Genomic DNA, 7800 nt, shown 5'->3' with positions numbered 1-7800 from the left:
AACAACAGCAACTGGAAGGGGGAAAACCGATGAATATCTTGAAGAGAAAAACACCAGTTGAAAGAAAGCAAAAGCTTCGCACGAGTAGGATGGATACTTGATTAGGGACTCCGACTCCGAGAAGAAAAGGGGTGGGTGGGTGGGAAAAGAAAACAACTGAGGATTGAACTTGGCAAAGATGAAGAGGCTCGAGTCAACTTGACGAGAAATGCACCGGATAAAAAGAGCTGAGAACCAACGATCGGAAAACCCAACTGCATGATCCTAAAGAAAATTTTGAAGGGGAAGAAGAGTAATTCAAAACACCTACGTCAAGATTCCTCACCAGAGCGACGAAGGGGCTGAGGAGTAAAAAGAATTTCTACCCTCCGATATAACTAAACTCCAAAAGCGGTTTTCTTCTAGACAACAGCTAAACTACACGATCAAACAAGGGGGGCTCCTATGGTCGGTCAAGGCTCTGATACCAACTTGTCACGCCCAATATGCGATACTATCCTAAAGAGACTCGAAGGTCCCACCAAGGATAGAACCGCATATTGAAACGCTTTTGCAAGGTGGATATCATTACATCAACATTACATAATAGATGGGGATACATACAAAAGGCATACAATGCCACACGAATACAATATCATCTTACATAAGAGCACCATCCGACTACGGATGAAACACAAACAGAAACTCAAACAACAACTACCCTGCTAGCCCAGGCTGCCGACCTGGAACCTATCCCCTGATCGAAGAAGAAGCAGAAGAAGAACTCAAGACAAGCAAGCATCGCTCTCGCGTCATGATCATCGCATAACCTGTACCTGCAACTGTTGTTGTAGTAATCTGTGAGCCACGAGGACTCAGCTATCCCATTACCATGGGTATCAAGATTAGCAAAGCATAATGGGAAAGGAAGGGGTAAAGTGGTGAGGTTGTAGCAGCGACTAAGCATGATATGGTGGCTAACATACGCAAATAAGAGCGAGAAGAGAAGCAAAAGGAACGGTCGTCAACTAGTAATGATCAAGAGGTGATCCTAAACTCCTACTTACGTCAAACATAACCCAAAACCATGTTCACTTCCCGGACTCCGCCGAAAAGAGACCATCACGGCTACACACACGGTTGATGCGTTTTAGTTCGGATCTGGTGTCAAGTTATCTACAACCGGACATTAACAAATTCCCATCTGCCACATAACCGCGGGCATGGCTCTCGAAAGTTTATACCCTGCAGGGGTGTCCCAACTTAGCCCATGATAAGCTCTCGCGATCAACGAAGGATATTCCTTCTCCTAGAAAGACCCGATCAGTCTCGGAATCCCGGTTTACAAGACATTTCGACAGTGGTAAAACAAGACCAGCAAGACCGCCCGCTGTGCCGACAAATCCCGATAGGAGCTGCACATATCTCATTCTTAGGGCACACCGAATGAGCAAGACGTCGGGTTGGCATAGACCCTGGTTGCCCAGGGGGCGCCGGACATCGCTCGGTTTGGACCAGCATTTAGAGAAGCACTGGCCCGGGGGGGCTAAAATAAAGATGACCCTCGGGTTGGCCGACCCAAGGGAAAGGTATAGGTGGAGGTGAGGCAAATGGTAAAACCAAGGTTGGGCCTTGCTGGAGGAGTTTTATTCAAAGTGAACTGTCAAGCGGGTCCCATAAATCACCCAACCGCGTAAGGAACGCAAAATCCGGGAACATAACACCGGTATGATGGAAACTAGGGTGGCAAGAGTGGAACAAAACACCAGGCATAAGGCCGAGCCTTCCACCCTTTACCAAGTATATAGATGCATTAATTAAATAAGAGATATTGTGATATCCCAACATAATCCTGTCCACCAAGGAGCAATCTTCAACTTCACCTGCAACTAACAACGCTATAAGAGGGCTGAGCAAAGCGGTAACATAGCCAAGCAATGGTTTCCTAGGAAGGGTGAAAAGGTTAGAGGCTGACATGGCAATTTGGGAGGTTTGATAGAACAAGGGATAGGTAGCGTAGCATAGCGATAGAACGAAGCAACTAGCATAGCAATGATAGTAGTGAGATCCAAGGTGACGCTCATCTTGCCTGAGATCCCGCTAGGACGAAGAATGAGTCCATGAAGAAGACGAACGGGAGTAGTCGAACGAATCCTCACAATCGCAACATTACCGGAACTTCTCTTGAAAAGAGGCCTCGGGCCATGGAGCATTGGCCCTCTTGCTTATAACTGCCCCTCCGCACTCTGCCTGACGCCCCTCAATCATCTTCGGCTCCACGTTGAAGGTTTTGAGCCACAAACCGAAGTGAGGGGTAGTGCGGAGGAAGGCTTCACAGACGACAATGAATGATGAGATATGGAGGATGGACTCCGGAGCCAAATCATGGAATTCCAGCCCATAGTAAAACATGAGCCCCCTCACGAAGGGATCCATCGGGAAGCCTAAACCCCGATGGAGGTGAGATATGAACACGACGCTCTCGCCAGGCTCGGGAGTAGGGACGACTTGCCCTTTGGCAGGCAGCCTATGCGAAATCTCGAAGGTTAAGTACTTGGCGTCTTTCAGCTTCCGCACGTCCTCTTCCGTGACGGAGGAGGGCATCCACCGGCCCTGTAGGTCGGAGCCGGACATTGTCGAAGAACCCAAGTGCTCGAATCTAGAAACCCTGGGTGTTGGAACTCGGGGCGTGGCAACGGGCGCGGTTGGGTTACCCACGTCCGTATTAAAGGGAATCCCGGAATAAGGGGAACACGATCTCTGCTTCGACAAGACCTGCCAAGGAAACCGCTTCGCTAAATGCGCTGAGGTGGTATAACAAAGACGATTTGAGTAAAAGCTTGGTTGTGGTGTAATGACGCGCCACGAAATACGTCAGCAGATTGAACTTGTGTAAATATTATTCTCTCTACGGTGGTATGTGGAATTTATTTTGCAGAGCCGGACACTATCCTGGTGTTCACAATCTTCTATAAATTATTCGGAGGAGGAACCCGCCTTGCAATGCCGAAGACAATATGCGCGTCGGACTCATCGTCATTGAAGCCTGGTTCAGGGGCTACTGAGGGAGTCCTGGACTAGGGGGTGTCCAGATAGCCGAACTATCATCATCGACTGGACTCCAAGACTATGAAGATACAAGATTGAAGACTTCGTCCCGTGTCCGGATGGGACTTTCCTTGGCGTGGAAGGCAAGCTTGGCGATATGGATATGTAGATCTCCTACCATTGTAACCGACTCTGTGTAACCCTAGCCCTCTCCGGTGCCTATATAAACCGGATGGTTTTAGTTCGTAGGACAGAATAACAATCATACCATAGGCTAGCTTCTAGGGTTTAGCCTCCTTGATCTCGTGGTAGATCTACTCTTGTAATACCCACATCATCAATATCAATCAAGCAGGACGTAGGGTTTTACCTCCATCAAGAGGGCCCGAACCTGGGTAAAACATCGTGTCCCTTGTCTCCTGTTACCATTCGCCTAGACACACAGTTCGGGACCCCCTACCCGAGATCCGCCGGTTTTGACACCGACATTGGTGCTTTCATTGAGAGTTCCTCTGTGTCGTCACCGATAGGCTCGATGGCCTCTTCAATCATCAACAACGACGCACTCCAGGATGGCCTCTTCGTATTCGGTGGCTTTGCACTGCGGGCCAATTCACTTGGCCATCTGGAGCAGATCGAAAGCTACGCCCCTGGCCGTCATGTCAGATTTGGAAGTTTGAACTTCACGGCTCACATCCGCGGAGACTTGATCTTCGATGGATTCGAGCCACAGCCGAGCGCGCCGCACTGTCATGATGGGCATGATTTAGCTCTGCAGCCGGACAGTGCCCTGGAGGCCGCACACGAGCCCGCTCCGACCTTCGATTCGGAGCCGGCTGCGTAGATCGAGGACGGGTGGCTAGACACCACCTCGGGGGCTGGAAACTCTATGGCGATGGAGCCGAACACTGACCTTGTCCCTTGTAAAGCCCGTGACTCAGAGGTACCGGACTCCTCGCCGAACTCCGAACCTCCCGCGCCCCCTCCAATCGAATCCGATTGGGCGCCGATCATGGAGATCACCGCCACGGACATTTTTCAACACTCATCTTTTGGCGACATCTTGAGTTCGCTAAAGTATCTCCCGTTATCAGGAGAGCCCTGGCCGGATTGCGGTCAGGACGGTTGGGATGCGGACGACAAAGAAATTCAAAGCCCACCCACCACCCACTTAGTAGTCACTGTCGACGATCTAACCGACATGCTAGAGCTCGACTCCGAAGACATTGACGGTATGGACGACGATGCCGGAGACGACCAAGAACCAGCGCCTACTGGGCACTGGAAAGCCACCTCAACTCACGACGTATACATGGTGGATACACCAAAAGGAAGCGATAACGAGGAGCAACGGGACGCGGCAAAGGATAATCCCCCTGAAAAACAACCAAAACAAAGTGCACCATGTTAAACTAGGCTTTTTTCCACCCCATTTACATATCAAGTTTATTAAATTTGGAGCTACGGTTATTTAGTTATGGAATAAACCATTTTAGCATGTGATTTATGTAAATTAATGCAAACAGCAATTTTAAATATTTTTAACAGGGATGGAAGCTGCAAATTGTGAAAGTACATGAAATTCTAAGCATTTTACATATATTGTTTGTTTAATTTGGATGCATGCATATTTAGCTATTGACAATTCAAAATGATGGCATCTTTCTGTAATTATGCATGTAGTAGAGAAATGCTAAATTGCAGTGAACAGGGAAAAAAACATATGCGGGCCGAAAGTAATGCACTGTGCAAACCTAGAAGTAGAATTGGCCCGAAGCGGATGTTTGCACGTTTTGGAAAAAGAAAAAAAAAGTAGAGGAAAAGGATTGAGGCTCCATGGGATTCGATCCCAGGACCTCCTGCTGTTTGTGCGCTAAGATGAGCAGTGGGCTACTAACTTGATTGTGCTGAAGAATGGACTTGATAAAACATGAAACAGGAGTAGAGCTTGATCTGGGTGAAGCACAAATTGGTGACAACAAAAGGTACAGAGGAAAAGGATTGAGGCTCCATGGGATTCGATCCCAGGACCTCCTGCTATTTGTGCGCTAAGATGACCAGTGGGCTACTAACTTGATTGTGCTGAAGAATGGACTTGATAAAACATGAAACAGGAGTAGAGCTTGATCTAGGTGAAGCACAAATTGGTGAAAACAAAAGGTGCGGCCATGGTGATTTGATACGTGGTCGCCTGGGTACACGTCTGTGGCCATAGCCACTGCGCTGCTACTGCTCGTTCAAGCAAGAGACACTGCTGCTCCTCAAGTGACACAAAAGCCAGGCCTTCCTCACCATGGATGCACGGTGGACATGGCCGGTGACGGGAGCCAACACCTGCGGCTGCTGTGGCTGCAGGTCACCGACGGGGCTGCGGAAACGTGCATGGGTGCGTGCGTGCAAGGCTAGGGGTAGAGGAGATCGAGGACGAGTAGAAGCTTGTCTCGGTGATGGCGGGGATACGGCGAAGCAGGGCAACGGGACTCGCAGGCGAGATGGGCGTGTTATGCGAGCGTAAGTGCAAGTGCGGAGAGAGCATGGAGGCTGTGTGTGTGTGTGATCAGTGCGCAGAAGCAGCGACACGAGCACGAGCTCAAACTCGAGATCGCCCATGATGGACGAACTCACGACGCGAGGATCGGCGACTACAATTGCGGAATCAAAGCGATACGACGAGGAGCGGCTGGGAGGAGTGGCTGCTCACCATGGGGGTGTTGCTGGAGTCGGCGGACTCGTCGGGGAAGCAGAGGAGCCGGCGTGGGGCTGCGCTGATCGTGATGAAGCTCGGCTCCATGAAGAAGACGAAGCAGGGGAAGCAGACGACATAGAAGAAGACGATCGCGTCGCCTTGGCCCTTCTGGCTCCTGGCCTTGTTGGAAAACGAACAAGATGACGTTGGTGATTTGACCCGGAGCGAAGACGACGACGGAGGGATATGGATGCGGCAGAGCCGAGGAAGTGCTCCAGGAGCTCTCCGGCGGAAGGGGCGACGGCTATGGAGGCGTGGCTTGGACCTACCTTGCAGTGGCGGCGCGGAGAGGGGGAGAGGAAGGGGAAAACCCTAGGGGGCGAGGCTGGGCTTCTTATAGGGGCGAGGCGCGGCTCGCTAGCTGCCTCGGTGGCCATGTGGGCGCCATGACCTCTGCTTTTACCGTGAGGGAGAGAGGGCAAGGAAGAGGAGGAACAGGACGCTGGGAGGCTGCAGGTGGGGTCAGCGTGGATGCCAGCGTGGATCACCACGCGGGAGGGCGAGCGAAGGAGGCTGCGCGCACGGGGAAGCTGGGCCGGCCTGGAGGTGAGGCCTAGCTGGCTGTTGCAGCCGGCTGGCAAGAGTCCCAGGGCCTTCTCCTGTTCTTTTGAATTTCTGTTTATTTGAATAAATAGCTGGAATAAAAGAAAAGGCCAGGGGGCTAAGAGAGGAGCATGAGAGATATAAAAAATATCCCTGCAATCTAGGAATTATGAAGTGTTTGAATAAATTTTTTTGGGCTCTTTTAGAGGTAGAAAAATAACTCGAGTTTGAATTTGTTCAAACTTGATGCATTTTTGAACCCAACCAAAACATCTGCAAATGAACTGAAAATTGACAGAGAGGGTGTAAGAAATGTCATGGATTTTTGGGGAAAGAATGAACATTATTGGAGGTAGAAATAATGTCACTTGCAAAACATGAAAGAAGAAGGAAGGGAGAGGTGATGATACATGGGCATAGCTTGAGAGAGATAGCAAGGGCTGATGCACATGCAACATGAAGAATGCAACCCACATGATGAGCATGATGAAATGCAAAATGACAAGGGCATAATGCAACATAACAAGTGAGATGGGCATGGTGCAAAAAGCAAATATATGACAAGGCACTCAACATGATCATGACATAAACATATAGGAATGAAATATGCAAAACAATTATGATAATGCAACAAACACAATAACCACACGACAATAACTAAAATAAAAGGAAGGCAACTAGAGCATCGGTCTCGGGGCGTTACAGCCGTAGACAAGGTTGATAGAAAGTCCACTTTGGGTACTTGTCAATTTCTTGGTAGATCTCTTGTGTCTTGGTCCTCCAAGAAACAAAACTCGGTATCCTTATCCACCGCCGAAGCGGAATACATTGCCGCTGGTTCATGTTGTGCTCAATTACTTTGGATGACCCAAGCTCTTAAAGATTATGGGATATATGTGAAACATGTTCCATTTCTTTGTGACAATGAAAGTGCTATCAAAATTGGTCATAATCCCGTACAACATTCTCGAACTAAGCATATTGAAGTTCTTCATCATTTCATTCGAGATCATGTTGCTAAGGGTGACATTAATCTTAAGTATGTTCGCACCGAAAAGAAATTAGTGGATATATTCACTAAACCTCTTGATGAGAAAGTGTTTTGCAGGTTGAGAGGAGAATTGAACATCATAGATGCTTCAAACTTGGAGTAGAAACTCCATTGGACACATGCAAGACATGAGCTTATGACTAATCCTTGATATTTCTCTTATGATGAAGATCTTATGTCTTGGATATATTTGCATCTTGCATGTTATATAACCCATGTAGGTACTTGGTTGAATCAAATTCCATGAGATTGTAATCTACTCGCATCTTGAGCAATCTCTACATCACCAAGTTTCTACACTATGGTGGTTGAAGACAAGGAAGCACGGAACCATTCAAACATATCCTTTGACAAATTCTATGTTGAGCTTCATGATTGTCACTTTTGGATACACAAGTTCTCTTCCTTGCAAGAACTAACCCATGTAGGTAGA

The sequence above is a fragment of the Triticum dicoccoides genome, chromosome 2B (assembly GCF_002162155.2).
Source record: "Triticum dicoccoides isolate Atlit2015 ecotype Zavitan chromosome 2B, WEW_v2.0, whole genome shotgun sequence".
Classification (NCBI taxonomy): domain Eukaryota; kingdom Viridiplantae; phylum Streptophyta; class Magnoliopsida; order Poales; family Poaceae; genus Triticum; species Triticum dicoccoides.
Note: the sequence above shows the minus strand (reverse complement) of the source record.